At 45.5% G+C, this 25,196-nt stretch overlaps 1 protein-coding gene across 2 annotated transcripts in view; it reads right to left on the reverse strand.

Annotated features, from left to right (window-relative positions):
- The window catches only part of CAP1 (cyclase associated protein 1), a 108,389-nt gene that overhangs the window by 26,281 nt on the left and 56,912 nt on the right, over positions 1-25,196 (reverse strand). The gene's annotated exons all lie outside the window — the stretch shown is intronic.

Consider the following 25,196-nt stretch of genomic DNA (forward strand, 5'->3'; position numbering starts at 1 on the left):
AGGGATCCTGAAAATCCTCCTGGCTGTACGAAACGACATGCACACATTGCGACTGGCAAGAGTAGCATCCGCGACCGAAGTTAAGCCCAAACGAGCCATACGGTTGAATTGTGGTCGAAGCTCATGTTTATCGTCCCACGAAATTAACCGCGAGACTGCCAACAGTTCCAATTGAAACGAATTAGTGGCTGAACGATCCTCCGCTGGATGCCACTGAGACTTCCGGAGGACCAGTTTCCAGGAACACACCAAATGGGCAAGCAGAGATGAGGAAGAACTGGAGAACCGAGAATTTGCATTAAGAACATGCCACCACGAACTGCGGATGTGGGTATTACCATACAGAAGCCCGTGATCCTCAAGAAAGTAACGGGCTATAACGACCCAAGGATGACAATCCGAGCACATGGCGCGAAAAAGAGACCAGCGGAGTGCCAGCATATGAGTGTGGGCATCCAAAACAGCCCCTCCACCCATGCGTTTTGGGGTGCATGCATGCGACCAAGAAATCCAGGAAATACCCGCATGCAAGGAATCCTTCTTCCATAACATGAAACGAATAGACTTCGTAAGATCATTCAGTGTCGTAGTAGTCCAAGGTAGCAATGGCAAGAAATATGTAAGCATTGGCAACATTATTGTCTGGGCTACTTTGAGGCGAACATGGAAGGGCCAGGCTTGAGACTTCCAATACAGAAACTTAGCCGCCAGTTTCTGTGAAATCCACTGTAATAGCTGCTTTGGGGAAACATCAACCCCCAAAGGGTACCCAAGATGCCTGGCAATGGAGCCACGGGGGACAACCATGCCTTGCCAGTCCAGTGACTGCAAATCCGACTCCGTGCAGCTGAGAATGGCCGATTTCAAGGCGTTAATGCGTAGACCAGAAGCCTGACCAAAAAGAGCCCAAACATCTAATGCTTTATGAAGATTATCTTTGTTCGCACGCAGAATCATAAAACTGTCATCAGCCAAGGATTGACCAATGAAGTGTTGTCCAGAGGGAAGCAACAATCCAGCCAACTGAGTAGAAGCTGCCATATGAGATAGCATCGAAAGAACCGGATGAGTCGCAAGGGCAAAGAAGAGAGGACTCAAAGGGCACCCCTGTCTGACAGAGCGGGCAAGGACAATTGGCTTGGTAACTCCTCCATTCAACATGACCCGCGAAGATGCTGCAACACTAATAGTATAGATCAGACGAGACATCCGAGCACCAAAACCCATAGCAGACATAAGTTCTCAATGAAAGACCAGTCCAGATAATCAAAAGCCTTTTCTAGGTCCAATTGAACCAGTACGACCTCCTGATTTGAATGCCTTGCATAATCAATTGCCAGTTGCGCATTTAAGACATTGTGCAAAATGTTTCTGCCCTCAATAAAACCATATTGGAGAGGATGCACAATGACAGGAAGATGCTTATGGAGGCGATTCGCCATAACTTTTGAAAAGATTTTATATATAGAACCCATCAAAGAAATTGGGCGCCACTGTTTCAACATGGATGGCGAAGGAACTTTTGGAAGCAGTTTGATAAGACCATCTTTCCAAGAGGAAGGCATAATCCCCGTTTCCCATACCCGCTGAAACAAAGCCGTCAAAGGTTTCGCGAGCTGGGTGGTAAAAAACTCAAAAAACTCATTGGTAAGACCATCCCAGCCAGGACTTTTATCCTTAGGCAAGTGTAGCAGAACATCCATGACCTCCGACTCACAAATATCTGCCTCCAGAGTAGATTGCATGTCCTGAGGAACCTGATTGCGGACCAGATCATAAAAAACTGAACGGGTATGAGTAATTTGGCCTGAAGGCGGAGAAGTAGAACCAAGAAGGTTGAGGAAATAATTTCTACACATATTCACAATCATCTGCGGATCAAGAACCATTTGACCTTCTTCATCCTGAAGCCTCATCATATTCTCTCGAGCAGGAGAGGCATGGAGAGCTCGAAAAAACTTATGGGTCTGACAAGCACTGTCTTGCAGAGTGTCCGTCAGCTGTTGCAATTTAACCTGCTGATAGGATTTCAACTGAAACTGTTTAATAAGATCAGCCAAACGCGTTGCCAGTGATAGCAGAAATGCGTCATCGGGAGTGTCCATCAGCAAAGAACGAACCAAAGCCAGCAGTTCCTCGGCTGCTTGTCGACGCCGCCGACAAAGAGAGGTATGATGGATCCCATACTGGCGAGCAACCCGCTGCACATTGGAGAGCAATCAATTGCTGCATATAGCCCTGGAAGATTGCATGCTTCAAATAAGACGAGTTGAAACGCAACGGGAGTCTATCCAGAAATTGCTTGAAAGGAGCAATTGGTTGTGCAAGGAGCTCAAGCTGCAGAGGGAAATGATCCGACAATGCATATTGTTGTAACACTTTCATTTCGAGCATCTCAGGAAGGAAATCATCATCCTGCATGATGTAAATGCGGTCTAACCGCGACCATGTTATAGCATATTGGGCAGAATGGAAGGTAAACCCTGTAGAAGAAGGATACAGCCAAGACCAGAGATTTTGCTTAAGAATGGCAAAATCCAACTGCTGCCACGTACGTCTTTCCAGCGCATCCATGATCGAATGTTCTGATGTGGACTGTAAAGAATCAACAGACATATTAAAATCCCCCATCAAAAAACCCCGTCTACCAAGGGACAAGGAACTCTGCAAGGTATGCCAAAGCTCCCGACGAGAGAGAGGATCATTCGGAGCATAGAGGCCAAGTAACCATAAGATCTCTCCTTCAAATAAAATTTCAATCACCACAAAGCGGCCATGTACATCATTCTTGATAAGAACCGGCTGATATTTTTCATGTACAATCATAAGCACACCAGAATACTGCCTGGCATGTGTCCCTGCATAGAACAAACGAAAACCATGGCAATCCACAACTTTACCTGCTTCACTATGACTCTTGTGTTCAACAGCACACAAGACATCCCACTGATTCTCATGCAATATTGTCCACATGGCATGTTGCTTGTGGCGAGAACAAATTCCTCGCACATTCCACGTAGCTATCTTCATGTGGATGCAAAAGAGGATCAGGTACGAGGCACAGCTTGCCTCAATGAGACCTTTTCGGCGAGAATGTCTAGTACACCCTCATCCAAGAAATCAGCTAACACGGCAAAAGAGTTCTGACGACCAGATTTGGAAGTGGATGGCATATCCGCTGACTTGGGGATGGAGCAAGGATAACGACGATCCCATGGGGTAATGACATTACCTCGAGTATCAAAAGCCAGCTTAGCAGATGGACCCTTAGGACCATCTGAAGACACTCTCCTACACTGTCTGTTGACGGGGAGCAGAGGAAACCATAGCAGGAGCAGAGTGCTCGGAAGACATCATTTCCCTCCTGCGCATATACGTACGCATGGAATCTGGTGAGGCAACAGGCACAGTATCCATCATGCCAACAGCATGCTTATTGCCTTTTTTCCCGCATACATCTACCCAGTCATTGCCACCAGAATCCAAACCCGAGACCTGTTGTTTACCTTTATTCAAAACTTTAGGTGGCTGGGTGGCATCTTGCGATGGCGCATCACACATCATATCTTCCATGGGCTGCGCAACATGCTCGGCATCTGAAGTGTGGTGCTTCTCTGGGCATTCAGCCATAAAATGCCCCAATTGTCCACATGAAAAGCAATGTCCTGCAAAGTTGCCCCATTTCAAACGAAAATGTAAAGGATGTATGCCAGAGCAGTTAATGCGTAACCAAGCAGGCCTTTTTCGAGTAGTGTCCCATAACATACACAGGCGGTTGCGATTCATGGCCCTTAGGCTTGGGGGGACCAGAACAATGCCCACAGCAGCCATGGCGTCTTTTAGCAATGGCCAATAAACAGCCGGACAGTTTTCCACTTCAACCCACACAGGGCATTCACGTTGCAGTAGACACTGAAAATCTGCCATGGGGCGCCATGGCACCACATGGACCAGACGGCGATCAACGAACAATGGCAGTTTAGACAGAAGAGCAGCACGGTATGTCTCTAATTTCAACAGCACCTCAAAAAAACCCCGGGGGCCAACAAAAATCTCTTCAACACATTCCTCTTGTAGCAGACTCTGCAGCCACTGGCGAATACGGGAAAGCAGCGGGATCCTACCAATGAAAAAAAGTATCACAGCACGTTCATAGAGCACTGAAAAGGAACGCAAGACATGTTTCAGATCCACAATGGCTTCCAGAACATCTTCCGTTTGCAGAGTCCGAAAAGACTTCCTGATTATGTTGAACATAATCGCCCAGCAAAGTGTTAGCAAACTCCAACAGGTGCTCCCAATCAACCTCCTGGAAGTCCACAGAATCAGAAGCAACCTGAGCATAGGAACGATCCTGATGATCCATTATCCCTGCCGAAGTATGCTTGGTGCGTTTGCCCACTGGCTGGAGGTCAGGAGCAGGGGGCATCTCCTCTGTGCACGGAATCATGTCCTCTGGTTCCTCGTTGTCAGAATCCGGACCAAGAGCTGCCACCGTTTGGTCTATGAAAGCCAGATCCAGGCCAGCCATATTGTATCAGCACGTATGTCGGACAGAAGCCGAGTGAAAAAATCGCGGGGGGCAGAGACACGCAGGCCGCAACTGGGCGCCGGTACAGAAGCGGACGGACTGTTCAGAAGCAAGCGGAGCCACCTGCCCGGATTAGGGCAGGTCGTCACACCCTCCTGTCAGGCGCAGAGCAGGGATGTCAGATTAGGTCAGGTCAATCCTGATTACCAGGTGCTGGGACAGAACACGCTCGTGCAGGCAGAAGACAAACGTCAGGCTGGGACAGGAGACGAATCGATGGGACAGGCAGGACGAAATGAGACCCCGCTCTGGTCAGCCAGGGAAACCGGTTCGCAGGACAAGTGGTTGTTCGCAGGTGGGCGAGGGCAGGGCTCAAGCAAGGTGGAACAGACCTTGTGCAGTAGGCTCAACAGGTCGGCTGGGCGAGATGTCGAGGGCAAGACTTGCTGGTGACGTCGGAGCAGAACGAACTCCGCACTGGTCTGGGGGGAGATCTCCCACAGCGCACAAGGCAGGAAACACGTCGCCAGGTCACGGGGGAGCCACATCCGCCATCGCTACGTCTCTCTCTCTCTCTCTCTCTCTCTCTCTCTCTCCATTGGAGGTCAATCCCCAAGACACCATCGCGTACCTCAAGAAGAAGCTGCTGCGTGCGAGCAATCCCTTCACGCCGTCTCCTCACTTCCACCTCTTCCTTAGAGCTTCTGACGGGATGTTGGCATGACAGGATGCTGGCGTGACAACTCTCTCTGACGGGACACTTTTGATAGGATGTTGGCGTGACGTCCCTCTCTCTCTCTCTCTCTCTCTCTCTCTCTCTCTCTCTCTCTCTCTCTCTCTCTCGTGAGTAGTCATGGTGAGCAATCGTGGCGTGAGCAATCGTGACCTGGCATAAGGTGATGTACTTGGCATGATGGAATGCAGTCGTGAGTAGGTCTCTCTCACTCAGTCGTGGTCAGAGAATACAATAATTCTCTCTCGCATGCTGGTTTGAATGAATCCAGTCGTAAGCAGGGTCTCTCTCGCATGCTAGTTAGCAAGGAATGTAGTCGTGAGCAGTCTCTCGTACACTGGTTTGAATGAATGCAGCCGTGAGCAGGGTATGCAGTCGTGAGCAGTCGTAACCATGCAATCATGAGCAAGTCCCTCTTGCATGCTGGTCCGAATGAATGCAGTCGTGAGCAAGGAATGCAGCCATGGCCAATGTGGACTAGGCAATGATACATTGACTTTGATTTTGATCATGCCCTGGAGTATGCAGTAATGCACTCATTGGGGCTACAATTTGTATCTCTGCAGTGACTGAAAACGGTGTGAAGGTATTTGAGCTCGTAAAAGATTACTGGGCTTCCAAAAGTTCAATGAGGGGTTAGGGAAAATCTGAAAATTTGCAGGAATCACAGAAATTGCTATGATTTGACAATACAAAGTACAAGCTGAGTGGCTTTGCACACAATGTGTAAGAGATGGATAATCTAGACAAATGCAAGCATCAAACGGTGGAAAATGAATATCTGGGAGACGAATTTGATCAAGAACTAACACAACCGTCCATGAAAGCAATGTTCAGCACCCCTCCTAAGAACACACGGTACAAGACGTATGGCCATAGGGCCCGTGATTGGATGGTCTCCCTAGCATCTGACAGGCATGGAAAGACATCATGCACCATGAACGAAAAGAAATACGAAGAAATTCATCTCATGATTCGCTCTGAACTATGAATTATGAGACAAGAATTGGAGAAAGAAATATGAGAGCAAGTCAAAGCCTAATTGATAGCAAATCAGAGGGCGGAAATGCAAGACATGCAGATAAAGATTAAGAATGACTTACAAGCACAAATGATGTCCGAAATGCACATGCTGAAAGTGGTAGATGCCTACAAATCTGAAATCTTAGAACTGGGGGAAGAATTGAATACATTTAAGAAAAAAGAAATGAACGTGCAAGAAGAACTACAAAAAGAGAAAGAGGCTTTGAAAGCATGTGAAAGGGAGGTTCACTCATGGGTAGAAGTGGCAAAGACGACATAGAAACAGATAGAAGAAGCCAGCCCATGGATTGAGGTAGTAAAAAAGAATAAGGGAACATCAATGAACAAGACTGAAGTAATGAATGCTACCTTGGAAGAAGATGCTAGGAGACAGGCTAGGGTTTTACATGTATGGGTAGTAGAATGGGAGGAGAAGAGCAGTCCATAGGAAGATGCTAAGACACTTGCTAACAAAATTGGGGTTTCAGACATACCTATCGTCAGTGCTTGGAAAGTGGGAAAAGAGGACTCTTAAGTCCAAGGCTCTAATTCTTCGCTTTGGGGAGATAGGGAAAGAAAGCCTCTCCTAGAGGAGAGCCCTCAAGGGTGAGAAGATTTATTTGGATGAGGACCTTACCCCAGCACAAATGCGCATCGCAAAGAACACATGCCCAAGGTATTGGAGGCTCGCAAAGAGGGAAAGTGGGCTGTTTATAGGGATGGACGAGTCATCATCACTGACAAAAGAACTCCATGACGGTACGAGGCCTATGAGACATTTCGGATGTCAATATGGAATTGTAATGGAGCCCTACGCTTGGATGCTAGTTACTTTGAAGATAGCTTCCGAAACATAGATATAGCAATGTACACAGAAACACACCAATGTACAGGTAGCCGACTACCAAACATGTAGGGATACATATGGGAAAGTGCATTTCGTCCAGCAGCTAGAAAACTAGGAAGCACTAGGGGTTCTGGAGGTGTGGCCGTACTATATCGGGAAGACCTCAAAGGGATAGTACAAGTAATGAAAAGAGATAATGATGTATGGATTAGGATACATGCACGAAGACCACGGGATATATTCATCGCAATATGCTACTTTCCTCCTGCAAATTCCACCTATGCCACACGAGATGGATCCCCCTTTGATGTACTTTATGAGGATATCATGAGATATGCTAGCATTGGGGACATATTATTAATAGGAGATTTCAATGCACGCACTGGAGATAGACAGAGTGACTTTTATATGCATGGTAATGGAATGTTCAAAGAGATCGACATAGATGAAATAGGCCTACGAAGGAGAGCCCAAGATAAAGAAGTGAGTACCTATGGGACACACCTATTGACTTTGGGAAGTACACATAGACTAGCCATCTTTAATGGTCTACCACAATGCACAAGATCTGACAATTTGACATGTTGGAATCACAAAGGGGGGGCAAGTACTGTGGACTACTTGATAGGCTCACCAACATTGATACCAAATATCCAAAACTTTAAGATATCTAAGAGACCAATTGGCATAGCAGCAGATCATGCTATTTTGACATTCATGCTCTCTTGTATACATATGAAACATGAAACACCTTGCCTCCCTAAACATCCCAAATACTACTTTACAGAAGACATCTCACACATCTACAGTGTTTCCCTACGGACCAGTTTACATACATTGGACTTGAGTAGATCATTGGAAGAATGTACAAGGGATTTAGCAAAGGCCATACATGGATCAGCCATGTATGCACCTGATCCATGTATGCATTCCCACACACCTTGCCCCGATGTAGACCCACACAATCTACTACTCCCCAAAATAGCTAGTATGATGATGAGTGTAGAGTCACCCGAGCTCCCCGAGCTCACTTACAGAGAGAAGTGGAGCTAGGCACTCAGACACATCGCCAAGCAAAGGCGTTCTTCAAACACCTTGTGCAGAAGAAACGAGACTACTTAGCGAAAGCAAAAGCAAAGATATATCAGCTATTTTTGGGGCGGAATAGCAAGAGCGCATGGAAGATAATTCATGAAAGACAGCCCCCCATATAGATTACATCACCAGATGCTTGGCTTGACTATGAGAGACAATTGTATGACTTGCCAAGACAGCCACCTATGCAACCCCCACAAGCTTGTAGACCAACACAGTGGTCTTTCTTCACATGGAAAATGGTTAAGGATGCAATTTATAGATTACAAAATGGGAGGGCACAGGATGAGGATCGACTAGTAGCAAAACATTTCTCACATGCTTGTGACATATTAGCACCCATATTAGCACATATGTTCAATGGAGCAGTATATGAAGGTTTCCCTATGAGTTGGTCAGACAACACTATCATTCCGCTATTTAAAAGTGGTGATCCCCCGATTCCTAGCAACTATAGGACTATCATGATCGATCATACTTTGGCCAAGATATATGGATCTATATTGAAGCATGAACTCAGTGAGTGGGCTGAAACGCAAGGCAAGAGAGCACAAGGATAGGCAAGTTTCGTACGAGGATATACCACGCTGGACGATATTCTCACAATTTAGAGCCATTATAGAGGAGGGTCGAGCCCAAGACGAGGATCTATTGTTGCTTTGTAGACTTTCGCAAAGCTTTTGATACAAAGCCTCGTACACACATCATGTAGAGATTGCAAGACATTGGAGTACCAGAGGGTATACGAGGGGGTGTCTATGCATTATATGAGGTAGTGACAGGTCATGTATGGGCACCTGGGGGTCTATCAAAGAGGGTTGATAGTACCATAGGAGTGAAACAAGGATGTCCACTTTCACCCACATTGTTTGTGAAATATTTCCAAGCAATAAAGGTTAGTTGGTTAGTTCAAAAGTTAGTTAGTCAATTAATAAGTTAGTAAGGTTACTAACTAAAGTAAAAAAAAAATTAACTAACATTAAAAATAAATAAATAAATAAAATCGAGAGTCGTAACTCGATATTTTTTATGAATTAACAAGGACCGTAGCCACCCTTCATAGAAGTTGTAACGTGAACAAGAGAGATGAGCTATATTAATCACTAATGTTAATGTGTATAGTAATATATCATCCTTTTTTTTTTAAGATATGGAGATTTCTAAAACTAGATGTCATTTTTAAAAAAAGACAAGTGATGTTTTAGTTAGTTTGAAGATTTTATAAAAAGAAAATCAAAAAAAAGTGACTAGCAAAATCATGTGCGCCGCAATCGCAATCTACAGGCAGTAGACAGCACTTCAAACAAAGAAAAGAAGGAGTGAACTGAGAGCTTTCTAATCAAATATCTTGGAATTTCACCCCCCTTTCGGAGCCAATGAAACCATCAAATTTATGATCTGAGCATCAGATCACTGATCTTTCCAAGATCCCCATCCACAAAGAGCTCCTCTTCTCAGCCACAACCCTTCTTCTCCAATTCACTATAAATAAGAGGCATGGGGGGCACTTAGGGAGACATAAGGAGACTCCAAGAGGTTGCAAGAGAGAGGTAGAGAAAGAGAGAAAGAAGGATACTCCTTCAAGAGACTGCGAGAAGAAGCTAGAGAGAGAGAGAGAGAGAGAGGGAGAGAAGAGTCACCTCGAGAGGCTGCAAGGAAGGGAGTTAGCTCAAATCCCTTGTCTCGATCTTTAACTAAGCCATATTCTCTTACACTCTCTCATCTCAAATCTACTCCACCTTCCCTATCTCTCGAACCACTCGTGGACGATGGCTCCAAAGCGACGAAGTGAAAAAACAATGGAAACCAATGCAACCGGTCAAGCAACGGGTATTGCTAATGATACGGGAGTGCCCAAGGTTGTGGGAGTTGCCACTATCAACAAAACATCGGGTGTGGCTAATGCAAGCACGAGTAAAGACGAAGTTCCTAATGTCGTCATGCTGCCAAACCAGGTTATCCATTACTAGATTATTATTTTTCTATATAAGATAATTACATAAGATATTAGCTTCCATATTCTTCACTTACACAAATTGATAACTCATCTAGAAAACATATTAATACAAGCATAAATAATTAATTGCTATGATTTGCAGCTAGATTAATTGAGATTCTAAGTCATAGAATCATGTTAGAATTAATTGCCAAAGGTTATTGTACATATGTCTTTATGCACATTCGATATAGTTATGGTCAAATGCGACAAGGCTAAGAGTTGACTAGAGATGGTTATAGAAACTGATTATCTATTTAAGAGTCCTATAGGTCATCTCATTGAGTTATTAGCACAATATATTTCTTTAAGTAATTTCACTTATATTGGGTAAGATAGCCCAAACGGAAAATTCATGCCTTGCTTAACATGTTATAAGAGATATACTCAATACTTCTTTATGGGGAGGAGAATCCTCATTAGAAGGTAAGGTTACCTTAGAATAAAGTCTACCTTGGCTATGTGAAGCTGTGAATTGCATGATGGGATGATTGTCATTGCATCATTTGATATACATTTGAAAGGGCTGTTTATGTTTGCTAGAATCTAGATCTCCGATTGAAATTATTGTCAAACAGAATAAAAGGAAGGATCGCACTAGGCTACCCCCAAGCTCATGGCGAGACCCTACTCCAAGGGGATCATGATTATCGCTACAAGAGGCTTGGACCGGCTCCGAAGGCGAAAGGTCTGTCAATAGGGATAGTCTCGAACAGTAGGAAATGTAGGTGCCAGAGGGGGCTCTGGCTGTAAATCCTGCATTGTTCCCAGAATCTGATGAGCCCCTTTGTGACCCAGGATGGGATCCTGAAACCCTAAATACTAGTTATGAGGGTGGAATCTTGGTGGACAAAATATCCTTTATGGAATTCTGTGTACCTTCCGTTGGAACAAAAAGATGGAAATTGTAATAAGCTTCCAATATAATAAAGAAGTTTGCTTTACTGTTCGAATTATATGCGTGTCGATGAGATAAATTATGTGAAGGACCCTGTGACTTAATGGACTAATTAAGGAAGTTGGTTGTATATGTTCCAATAAATGTGCTGTATGTAATTAAAAAACTAAAGATGACCCATCATCAAAGAAGAGCGGGTGGGCGTAATCCCTGATGGGTCCGTGCAATGGTAGGGTGGTCCCGGTTAGCTGGGAGCTTTTCTAAATCGGCGATAGAAATAGAAAAACGGTAAATTGACCAACTAGTCGTTAGGTAGAACCGACTTGCATTGTTTTAGGAGGCCGGAATGGGATTTTGCCTTATGGGCAGAAGGGTTGATGTACCGCACTCCCCTCCGTCTCCCTTTCTCTTTGAACCAAGTGCAATGGCAAGTCCGCTTCAAATCGAGTAATCCTGTAAAAGTGGGACTCTAAATTACTGACGCTAACTGACTGCTAGGAAACCCATCCAATTTTAGGAACCCAAAACTTCAGGTCGATCCTAGTGGGTTCCGTCGGAACTCTCCCGTTGCGAAGTAGACTCAGTAGGGCCTAAGTGACAAACCCCGTGATATTCCAAGGGAGCACCGGGCGGCATCATTTTCGGAAAACCTACTAATGGACTACTAAAAGGTGTATCGTGGATTGGGACTAGCGGACACCTCACAGTTTAGTCTATACATAGATGAAGCGTCTGATTACATAGACCGAGAAGGAGGAGTTGGCAGGGGTGTTGACACCGATATTACTGTATGCGGATGATATTGTTCTCATTTTAGATTCACCGGAGGAATTGCACTGCCATCTAGATGCTTTGTACATCTTTTGTAGAGATAAAGACCTCACAGTGAACCTTGGGAAGACCAAAACCATGGTTTTCAATACTTCAACAGCATGGGTAACTAGATCTATGTACCAGTTCACATTTGGGAGAGACATAATGGAGCATGTGAGGAAATATGTCTATTTGGGAGTCACCTTTTCCAGCCCACGTTTTCGTTGAGAGGGGCATCAGAGGTACGTCTAGAACGTGGATATGTAGCACTAGGGGCACTCGAGAGTCGATGTGCTCACATACAATTCCAAGAGCCCCGCACCAAACTCTGGTTGTTTGACACCCTAATCACACCTACATTACTATATGGAGCAGAGGTATGGAGTTGCAGCTTGTACCACAGGCGTCTTAGCCCACTCACTGATCAAATTAGAGTACAACGGGATTATTATGATGGTTAGGATAGCATGGAAAGTCCATTGATCATGATGATAGCATGCATGATTAGGAGTAAGCCCTCCACCCCACATCCCATTGTCAGAGCAAAGCGAGGGGCAACACCTATAGTTACAGAGGCACTCTTCAAGGCAGTGACCTTTTGGCACAGACTATGGGAACTTCCACGCGATAGATACTCTAGATTGGCACTAACCTCATCTAGACAACTAGCAGTAGGAGGCGAGAAGAACTATTGGTTTTCACAAATGGGTATTTGGATGAGCCTACATGGTTTGGATATTAACCATCTTCCACCTTTGAATTATAGCCTTGACTGCCCTACACTTTCTCTCAGCCGATCAAAGTTGAACCAAGTGATCAGAGCTGATATCTTGAGGATTGAAATAGCAAGGACATGGATCCATCCACCACTCCCTCTAGGATCGAGGATGGAGTTCTATAAGAGTCATTTCTTGTCTCTCTGATGATGGTTTCACTATTCAATCAACATATATAAGCACCCATCTCTCCCATAGTGTATGGATTGCTATCGAACAGATTCGCACCTTCTCACATTGGCTTCAGATGGAGACAGGTAGATGGACAAATACCCTAACAGAGAATAGGGCTTGCCAGCTTTGTGGTCGAGAGCCTGAGACGGAAGAGCACTACATATGCAAATGCACAATATACTATGACATACGAGGACGGTACCACTACCTCTTCCATGATGGATTTGGACCCCTTCGTCGCGTCATGGAATACGAGGAACAGAGATGCCTAGGTCTTTTCCTCCTGGAGCTCGAGAGGTGCCGAACTGCACTACTGCGAGACAAGAGGCCAGCTCACCCAGAGGGACACACACAAAGAGTAGTGACAGACTTCTTCTACACAACCGACCCTACTGACACTACCAGCCTAGCAGAGACAGAGCCACCCTGCCAGACACCTTACAGGCCACACCGTGGAATCACATTTGATAGAGCCATTTTCCTTCGTTGAGCACAACGATCCCGTCTACCAAGACCACATCCAAGGAGGCCACACCATAGTCGAATTAGAGCCATTATCACGAGACACCGAAGACTCACCACCAGGCATATCAGTGAAGCAACTAGGCACCGCATCACAACTGAGATCATGTGCAGATCTTGAGATCAACTACAGACTTTTGTACATGGTTCTATCAGATCTGGCTTTCCTTTCCTTTCCTTTTCTTTTCTATCGATGGAACAACACTACACATGGTTCAACCCTAGTATAGTCCCATCATATAATTATTTTCAATATTGTTTCATAGGCCACCCACTTATTTGTAATGTTATCTTTACCTTACTAATGAGACAGCATTAGACATGGATGTACTCTGGATTTTTTCTCATAGGCCACATTGGCCTTATGTAAACATTAATCTCTCTCTCTCTCTCTCTCTCTCTCTCTCTAAAATTAAGGCAGCCAAGGAGGAGGGCAAACTCACCTTCTACAGAGGAGGGAGAGTGGTAGTCATGGAGAGGCGCCACAAATGACGGTGAGACCTATGGGACCAGCCTTGCAATGGCAGTTTGGAACTGTAATGGAGCCCTCCAATTGGATGTGGGAGCTTTTGAGGAGACATTTAGAGGGAGAGATATAGTGTTCTACTCAGAGACACATCAGGGACCACATACTACACTTCCACGGGTGACAGGCTGTAGGTGGGAGCCAGCTTGCAGGAAGGAGACACGTATATACCACAGTAATCGCGGGTCGGAAGAAGTGGCAGTGTTATTCAGGGAGGAGCTACAGCAGATGATCCAGGTAGTCCGCAGAGATGAGCAGGCCAAATACATGTGGGTGAGAGTGTGTGGTGAGGAATGCACTTTGTATGTTGCCATATGCTATTTCCCCCCTATGATGTCCCGATACGCCCCACCCAAGGGGCAATCACCATATGTGACTTTGGATGAGGATATTTGGGAGTTCTCGAAAGAGGGAGAGGTTATCTTACTAGGAGACTTTAATGCCAGGACAACCTCCCATCAGGTGTCTTTCTTAGATGCATCTGAGGAGATGCTACACGAGCAGGATGTGTCAGAGCTACAACTGGAGAGGACATCTCTGAAGTGAGTGATGCGCTGCGGAGATGCAATGTCCGGCGATGAAATGTCAGGTAAAGAGCAAAACACGTGAGCAACAGCAGCGAGTGAGAGCGAGAGATGCAAGATGTTCTTGGATACAATTGGAGTGTGTACCACTTTAGGTTTTTAGATAGATATATATGAAAGTACAAGTGTGCTAAGGGTGCGTTCACACCCGTGCACATATAAAAGGCACGATGGCCCTTTATTCCCAACAACCTCCCACCTAAAGGCAATGTGCCTTAAGAGGAGAAAAGAATCAGCTAAGTCTAAGTATGTACAAAGCTGAAATACATATATCTATCCAACTCCCATCATCTGTCGACAATGAGCAAACCGCTCTGCAAGAAGACCCTTCGTGAGAAGATCTGCAGGATTATCATCTGTATGCACTTTGACAAGCTCAATGCTCTTGCTGTCAAGTACATCTCTGATGAAGTGATACTTCACCTGTATGTGCTTCATCTTTGCATGAAAGACGGGATTCCGTGCTATCATGATAGCACTCTGACTATCACAATGAAGAACGGGTAACTCTGTAATGCCAAGATCTCCCACCAGACGTGAAAGCCATAAAGCCTCCTTGCATGCCTCAGTAGCAGCCACATACTCTGCCTCTGTAGTAGACAATGCAACACACTTCTTTAGCCTGGAGATCCAAGAGACTGCTCCTCCTGTGAAGGTACACACATACCCAGAAGTAGACTTTCTACAGTCCACATGACCAGCATAGTCTGCATCCGTAAAGCCAACGACAGATGCTTTCTGCTTTCCAAAGCAGATGCACAAATCACTTGTGCCTTTGAGGTATCTCATAATACCTTTCACTGCTTTCCAATGCTTTTTGCCAGGGTTTGCCATATATCTGCTAACCACTCCCACTGCAAAGGCAATGTCAGGACGTGTAGCAACCATAGCATACATCAAGCTGCCAACAGCTGAAGCATATGGAATCTTGGCCATTTCAGCCTTCTCATCATCAGATGTAGGGCTGTCCTCTGCACTGAGTTTCACATATGGAGGCAATGGAACACCAATTGGTTTCCCCCCCTCCATATTGAAACGTTGCAAAACCTTAGAGACATACTCCTGTTGAGATAGAAAGAGTAATCCTTTGGACCTATCTCTGAGTATTTGCATGCCAAGAATGTGATTTGCATCACCAAGATCCTTCATGTCAAAGCTGCCATGAAGACTTTGCTTCAACGAATCCAAGGCATGAGTATCCCTGCCAGCAATCAGCATGTCATCAACATACAGAACCAAGATAATTAGGCTGCCATCTGCGGCCTTCTTGGTGTACAAGCAGTGATCCACTTGACTTCTTTGAAAACCTTGAGACTGCATAAATGTATCAAACTTATGATACCATTCTCTTGGTGCTTGCTTCAGCCCATACAAACTCCGTTTGAGCTTACATACCATCTTCTCTTTGCCTTTAGGCACAAACCCTTCAGGCTGCTGCATATATATGTCTTCATGCAGATCACCATGTAAAAATGCAGTCTTTACATCCATCTGTATGAGCTCCATATCTTCAGCTGCAACCAAGCCCAAAATGGTTCTCAATGTAGTCATTTTGACTACAGGAGAGAAGATCTCATCAAAATCAACTCCATGTTCCTGCTTGTACCCCTTAGCAACCAATCTGGCTTTGTACTTTGGCGAGGAACCAGAAGTGACCTTCATCTTATAAACCCATTTGCATGGAAGCGTTTTCTGCCCTTTAGGCAACTGCACCAAGTCCCAAGTGCCGTTTTTCTCAAGAGATTCCATCTCTGACAGCATGGCTTTATACCATTTCTTGCTGTCCTGTCTGTCCATTGCTTCCTTGAAGCATGACGGCTCACCACAGTCAGTGATCATGACATAATCAGCCACATTATTTGCACCAGGAACGAATCTGTCGGGCTGTCTAGTAGCCCTAGACGATCTCCTAACCCAATGATCATTGTTTGCTGGCTGTTCAGCCTGCATATTATCATTTACAGCTTGCTGTCCTGGCATTTCTGCCTGCAAATCAACATTAACAGCTTGCTGTCCTGGCTGTTCCTGCACATTTAGTGGCTCATCATTATGGGCAATGGCTGGCTGATCATTTCCAGCATCATTTTCTGCATTCACAGGTTCATTTACAGCAGGTATTTGCTGCTGTACAGCGGGCACATTTTGCTGTCCAAAAGGTACTTCTTCCCGGAATACAACCCTACGAACCTCCTCAGTCTTTTCGGGCTGTTTATGCATGCGACCTTCCCGGAAGATAACATCATTGCTGCGCACTGTTTTCCTTTTCACGGGATCCCACAATCTATACCCCATTTCACCCTCGTCACCATATCCTAGGAATATGCATTTACAGGACTTTGGCTCAAGTTTGCTGCGGTCTTCCTTACGAATGTGCACAAAAGCCTCGCAGCCAAACACTTGTAAATGAGCATAAGAAGGTGGCTTGCCCGACCACGCTTCCTGAGGGACTCCCCCCCCCAAAGACCTGTTTGGTGACCGATTAATCAAGTGAACGGCTGTCATAACAGCCTCTGCCCAAAAACCATGGGGTAATGCAGCATGAGACAGCATAGTACGGACTTTATCCTGTATAGTCCTGTTCATACGCTCTGCAACTCCATTCTGGGGTGGATTATGAGGTGCAGTGAGCTCCCTTTTTATCCCTTTGCTGTCACAAAATGCCTGAAAGGCCTTGGACACATATTCCCCACCATTGTCAGAGCGAAGACACTTAAGTGTCTTATCAGTCTGATTTTCAACCAATGCCAAGAAGTTTTTAAACTTGTCAAGTACTTCATCCTTGCTACAAATGGGGTAAACCCATACCTTCCGTATAGCATCATCGACAAAGGTGACAAAGTACTTCTTCCCCCCCAAAGACAATCTTGGCATCTGACATACATCTGAATATACTAACTCTAGAGGTGAAGATTTCAAAGAAAGAGATTTCTTATGAGATGTCTGCGCATGCTTACCATAGACACAATGATCACAATGCTCAAAATCAGCATAACGGAGACAAGGCAAGTAACCCAAACGAGAAAGAACTTTCATTCCTGTTTGACTCATGTGTCCTAACCGGCCATGCCACAAAGAAACACTTGGCTGCTCGGTTACTGCGACAACATGGTCACGCACACTAGATACATGAAGAGGATATAGAGTATCACTCTTTGAACCCCTGGCAATGACTCTAGATCCTATACTGATCTTCCATTTTCCATCGCCAAATGTGATATGATAACCATCATCATCTAGCTGCCCAGTACTGATTAAGCTCTTCTTGAGCTCAGGTACATGACGAACATTCTGAAGAGTAAAGACAGAACCATGCTGAAACTGAAGCTGCACACTCCCAATGCCTGCAACATCACATGCTGAGTTGTCCCCGAGATGGACAACACCATGTCGACCGCCTGTATAATCAGAAAACCAATCTCTGTAAGGGGTGACATGAAAGGAGGCACCCGAATCTAAAATCCAGGTATGCATGTCATCAGCCGAATCGGCAACCAATGCATGGGCATCAAAACATGAAGACACGAAGAGTACATCGTTCCCACTGTCACTGTCCTGAGTGACTACATTCACCTCTTCGATCTTGACGCTGCTCTTCTTGGGTTGGCTCTCTTTCTTCTCTTCCTTGCTGTCCTCTGTCTTCTTGCCTTTCCCTTTCTCTTTCTTCCACTTGTAACAGTCACGTTTGAAGTGACCTTTCTTGCCACAGTGGTGGCATTCCACATTCTTGCCGCGAGACATGCTGCGACCCTTGCCATCAGATTTTCCCTTCTGCTGTGATCTGCCCCTGGTATGCAAGGCACTAGACGACTTACTTAATGCATTATTTTGCCTATTCATCTCTTCCATAAGCAAAGAGCTTTCCACGTCAGAATACATAAGCATAGCATTCGAGTTACTCAAGGCAGTCCTGAATGTATCCCAACTCTCTGGTAGAGTGCAAAGCAGAAAGGTAGCTTTAAACTCGTCATCAGTGACAAACTTCAAAGCAACCAGCTGGCTGAAAATTGAGTTGAATTCACTCAGATGATTTGACATAGCAGTTCCTTCTTACATCCGCAAATCCATAAGCTTTTTTAGCCAATACACCTTACTAGCTGCACTCTTCTGAGCATACAATTCCTCCAGTCTAGTCCAAATGGCATAGGCAGTGTCCAAACCCTCTATGTTAAACAGCAGAGCATCAGAGACAGATAGCTCAATGGTCGAGCGTGCAAGCTCGTTCAACTCATCCCAGTCATCTTGTTCCACATCTGCGGGCTTTACCCCTTTGGCCTTGATCGGCTTAGCCTGCTTCTTCTACAACAGGATATTGTAGCATTGCTTTTGCCACACTGCAAAATTATGTGCGCCCTCAAGTTTCTTGATGTGCATAAGATGGCTGCTATCGCTGCTGCCAGCCATGATTTTCAGTCCAAAATATGACCACAAATTCAGCAAATGCAGGCCCAAACTGTCAAACAAGTGACCAAGGTACAGACAAGTACCAACCAGTAATAAGTACCAGTTAAAAGCAGAAATTTCAGATCTGCAAATCAATTTTCAGAAGCACCAAATGTTGTGCTACAGCACTCCACAACTGATGACAGCTGTTCCAAGGACAAATACATCACATTACATGAGAAGTCCCAAATTTTAGCTGCAATTTCTGCTGTACATGCACCCACGGGCATAAAATTTGACCCGCACGGTCAAAAGCCCCAAGGTTTTGTGCTCAAAACATCAACCATACATCTGCACTGTCTCTGACATGCATAGAGTAGACCAATTTTGCCAAAATGAAGCAATTTCAGCCAAACCCCCAAATTTTTCAAGTATCGGGCGTCCAAATTGCATGAAATTAAACCTGCATGTACATAAAATGACCAATTTGCGCACAAATTTTGCTCAAACAGCAAAAGCCCCAAATTTCTCGGGGTCCAATGTGCATCAATGTCAAGAAATTGGGTCAATTTCAGCCCAATTTTAACATGTACATGAAAAGCCCCAAATTTCGGAGGCAAAATGTCACAAATTCCTGCAATTTCTGAGACAGAATCTCACTGTGTGTCTTGCTCGTGTCAAAACCGAACAAATCCCCAAATTTGTGGCTCAAATCTGCCCAAAACACAGAACTGTGCTTACACGCGCGAACTCCCGTCAGTGGGCAAAGGGGGCAGCTTGCAGTAAACCTTTGAAAATTAAAAAATTTTGCAAGAGAAATTTGACGAAAACTGTCCCGTAACGTGACGACTGCTGCGTTTTGACCTGCCGCCAGCTGCACGTGGCCTGGAAAGTCACGAACTGACCTGGCGTGACCTGCGTGACCAGTGTCTGTGCAAAACACGTCACTTCTGACCTGCGCCTGACCTGCACGCTGCCTGGAACTGCACGCCTGACTGCACACTGTCCAAGAACAGTGACGAGCTGACCAGAAAATGACTGACTGACTTGCGCGCAACCTGGGAAATGTCGCCTGGCTGAAAAACGTGACCTGTGGACTGCGAGAAGCACGAACACCTTAACCGAAGCTCTGCACGGACTGCGAGAAGCGCGAACACCTTAGCCGAAGCTCTGATACTAGTTTGAAGTGAGTGATGCGCTGCGGAGATGCAATGTCCGGCGATGAAATGTCAGGTAAAGAGCAAAACACGTGAGCAACAGCAGCGAGTGAGAGCGAGAGATGCAAGATGTTCTTGGGTACAATTGGAGTGTGTACCACTTTAGGTTTTTAGATAGATATATATGAAAGTACAAGTGTGCTAAGTGTGCGTTCACACCGTGCACATATAAAAGGCACAATGGCCCTTTATTCCCAACAATCTCAGGATATGGGAGAAGTCACCGAATATGGGAGATACCTTGTGGAGATAGGCAGAGCACACAGGTTGGCCATTCTCAATGGCATGGCTAGATACCCCCTATCCAACGCTTTCACACGTTATCCTCACCGACACGGTGCCAGCATAGTAGACTATGTTCTTGCCCCACCGATGCTAATATCTCACATCCAAGACCTCTCAGTATCCCCACGCCTTCTCGGACCTGTCATTCACCATCGACCTCCAATTCACTGACATGCAGACCCATCATGCAACTCACCGACACACAAGATACCTCTGTTCAGAGGATATCTATGAGGCGGAGATCCTTAGATTGTTACATGATGCAAACCCTGACGTTCCATTATAGGAGCTGACTCAGCATTTCAATGAGGCCCTACACATCACTGCAGGTGTAGCCTTCCCACACTCACGACCCACACACAAAGCCTCCACCGGGGTGACACCTCGGAACAGCTGGTATGATGATGAGTGCCGTGAGACCAAAGCACGGCTACAGAGAGAGATAGCACTGGGGTCCACTACCCACAAACAGACACAGATACTCTTTAGACGCCTCACACAGTGGAAGAAGAGAACATTCTTGGCCCAGCTGGAGCGAGACCTATATCAGTTATTCTTGAGCCAGACTCTAGAGAGGCTTGGAGGCTTTTCAGAGAGCATTGCCCGACCACACCTATCACATCCACCGTTGTATGGGAGGGGTATGCAACTAGTCTTTATACTGTGGAGGGTCAGCCACCTCTTCCTAACCCACTTAAGCCTTGTCCAAAGACCACCACTTTCTTTACACAAAGTAGGGTCCGAGAGGCCATTGACAGACTTAGCAGAGGAAAGGCGCAAGATCATGATGGATTAGTAGCCGAGCACTTGATCCATGCTAGAGATTTGGTGGCAGGATTCCTAGCTTGCATGTTTAACAGAGCTATGTGTGAAGGCCTACTAGAAAGCTGGAGCACGAACACTATTGTGCCTATCCTCGAGTCAGGGGACCCTACTCTACCCAATAACTATTAGACTATCATGGTTGGGCATACATTGGCTAAGTTATATGCTTCCATCCTGGAGCATGAATTAAGCAAGTGGGCAGAGATGTGGGGTCTTGAGCACAAGCATAGGTTGGCTTTAGGAGAGGATTCTCCACATTGGATCACATCCTCGCACTCAGAGTGATCATTGAGGAGGGACGGGCCCATGGCCGACGGACCTACTACTGCTTTGTGGACTTCCGCAAAGCCTTTGACACAGTACCAAGAGATAGGCTGATACATAGACTACATACCATGGGAGTACCAAATTGGGGTGAAGCAAGGATGCCTCCTCTCTCCAACATTATTTGGCCTGTACATTGATGGAATTGCTGATTATATTTCACAGGAAGGAGATAGAGGAGCTCCACTAGCTGGCACTTGGGATACCTCTCCTATTGTATGCAAATGACATTGTATTGATAGTTGACTCTCCAGCGGGTCTACAGACACACTTGGATGCATTACACTCCTATACTTTGGACAGTGGGCTTTCAATGAACCTTGGTAAAACCAAGGTGATGGTATTTAATACTACACCACAGTGGGTCAAGAGATCAGCACCTAAATTCACATATGGATCTGAGGAGCTGGAGTATGTGGATTCTTATACATACCTGGGAGTCTTATTCACAGGGCCCACCTTTTCTATGCGAGAGACAGCAAACACTAGACTGACTCGCAAATACACAGCACTACATGGTTTGGAGAGGATGTGCTCACGAGTGCAATTCCAAGAGCCCCGCACCAAGCTATGGCTCTTCGATACAATGGTCACATCCACACTACTTTATGGAGTACAGATATGGGGGCCCAGTCTTGACCACCGTAGCAGATCATGGCGCACTTATGACGGATGGAGGTCGATGGAGAAACCCCTAGTGTCCATGATATCCAGGATGATTAGATGTAAGGCCTCAGTGCCACATGAGATCATCAGAGCCGAGCTAGCAACTACACTGATTGTGGTAAAGGCCCTCACCCGATCGGTCGCATACATACATAGCCTATGGGACTTACCCAGACACAGATATGCACGGTTGGCCCTGAGTCCTGCAAGCAACTTGCCAAATAGGGTGATACTTCATGGCCTGGTTTGAGCTGCATGGCTATAACATGGACAAGTTACCCCCCTTCCAATACTCCCTTGATGCACCATCTCTTGATCTAAGCAGGTTAGAGATTCGCAAGATCATCAGGATGGATCTTACCCAGTTGGATATCAGGCGGACATGATCGATGCCAGGGCACGAGCTAGGGACAAAGATGGCTTTCTACCACGAGCATTTTCTTCACACTACTGACAATGGATTTATTGTTCGCCCGAGATACATGGACACCCACCTTTCCCATGGGATCAGATGTACTATTAGCCAGTTGCGCACCTCCTCACATCAACTAGAGATTAAGACTGGCAAATATAGATCCATCCCACCAAAGGAGCACATATGCCAGATATGCCAATTAGAGCCAGAGATAGAGGAGCGTTATATATGCCGCTGCCCGGCGTATTATGAGGTCCGTGGTCGTTTCCACTATCTCTTTAGAGACGGATTCGGACCACTATCTAGAGTCATGGATTTTACCGATCAGCGATGCCTTGGCCTCTTTCTTCTTGAGATACGACGGCTTCGTGACATGCGCCTCAGCAGTACAACTGCTCCAAGACACCGAGGCCCTTCGCAGAGGCAGCTTACAAAGTTCTTTGCAAAGGAGACTCAGAAGACTTCAACACACTTACAGCCACAGTCCACACGAGAGCCTCTCTCATCGCCACAATCCACACACAGACAAGGAGTACTGATTGATTGAGCCGTTCATCTTAGCCGATCCAGACGTCCTAGGCCTCGACACAGACACAGACACCGACGACACCATAGGCGGATACAGGGGATTATTGCTAGGCCCTCCATACCCACATGAGATTGTACCATTTGGAGCTCATTGTTACTAGATAGAGCTCTATGTTTACACATAGCCATAGTTAGTTTCCTTTCTTATTTTGCTTTGTGCTACATATTTTGCCTAGACAGTTGTACCATCATACACATGATTGTTACTCATGGTCTCATAGGTCATTTTGGCCTTTTGTAGACGTTAATATATCATTTCATTTCTCAGTAATTGACTGGTTTGGACTCTGAATTCTAAAATAAATATACATACACCTAGGGGGATGTCTAGGAGGATTGACAACACCATAGGAGTAAAACAAGGACACCCACTTTCACCCATGCTATTTGGACTATACATAGATGAGGTGTCTGACTACATTAATAGAGAAGCTTGAGCTGGAGCTAGCCTAGCCAATGTTCATACCGATACTATTATATGCTAAAGATATTATACTCATTTCACGAATGCACTATATATCTTTTGCAAAGATAGAGATCTCACAGTGAATCTTGGAAAAACAAAAGTCATGGTTTTCAATATGTAGTAGCATGGGTGACCCAATCCACGTATCAATGGGGGAAATGTAGTGGAGCATGTGAGAGAATATATATACCTAGGAATCACTTTCTTTGGCCCAAGATTTCCAATGGGGGGCAATTGAGGCTCCATTGGTGCAAGGCTATGCAGCACTAGGAGTGCTTGAGACCCAATGTGCCCATATACAATTTCAAGAACCTTGCACCAAACTATGGTTGTTTGACACATTGTCACACCTACTCTTGTGTATGGAGCGGAGGTCTGGGGTTGCAACCTATATTACAGACGATTGAACGCACTCGCTGACCAAACCAGCCCAAAGAGAGAGACCATTATGATGGTTGAGATTGCTTAGAGAGACCATTGGTGATGCTGATATCACGCATGAGTAGGAGTAAGCACTCCATCACACTCCCTATCATCAGAGCAAAGTTAGGGATAGCACCATGGTTGTGGAGGCACTCTTTGGAGTAGTGACTTTCTTAGACAGGATATGGGAGCTCATGTGCCACAAATATCCCAAATTGGCATTGACTTCCTCTAGACAACTAGCAAAGGCAAGTGAGAGGGATTGTTGGTACTCATCGATGGCTACTTGGATAAGCTTACATGGGCTACACATCAACCAACTCCTGCCCTTTCACTATAGCTTTGACTGTCCTACGCTCCCTCTTAGTCGATCTGAGCTAAATTCAATCATTAGGGTCAATGTCATAAGAGTTGAGACAAGGATCCAACCACCACTCCCTCTGGAACCAAAGATGGAGTTTTATTGGAGCCACTTCCTACACCTCTCTAAGGATGGATTTATTGTCCAACCACAGTATATGGGCAAGCACCTCTCCCACAGTATGCAGGCTTTTATTGGACAAATGTGCGCCTCCTCCCATCCATTGAGGATAAAAACAAGCAGATGGACAGATATTCCAATGGAGGATAGAATATGCCAGCTCTATGACAAAGAGCCTAAGAGGGAGGAGCACTACATATGCAGATGTACTATGACACATGAGAAAGGTATCACTAACTTTTCCATGGGGGCTTTGGACCTCTTCATCATGTCATGGTGTATGATAACTAGAGATGTCTAGGGCTTTTACTCCTGGAGTTCCATAAGCACCGCACAACACCACTACAAGATAGGAGACCAGCTTGCCTAGGGGGACCCAAGAAGAGCAATGATGGATTTCTTTCATAGATCAGATTCCACAGACACTACTAACTCAGCAGACACATATCCATCTCTCCAAACTACCCCTACTCCATGCCGTAGAGTCACACTAGACAGTGTCATTGCACTTTGTCAAGCACGGCGACCTTGACCACACAGCTTACGACTGAGGAGCCCATACTAAAGTCAAATCAAAACCATCATTATGAGACACAAGAAACTCAACC

The sequence above is a fragment of the Lygodium microphyllum genome, chromosome 27 (assembly GCF_053477565.2).
Source record: "Lygodium microphyllum isolate KBCC chromosome 27, Lygodium_microphyllum_v1.1.10, whole genome shotgun sequence".
Lineage (NCBI taxonomy): Eukaryota > Viridiplantae > Streptophyta > Polypodiopsida > Schizaeales > Lygodiaceae > Lygodium > Lygodium microphyllum.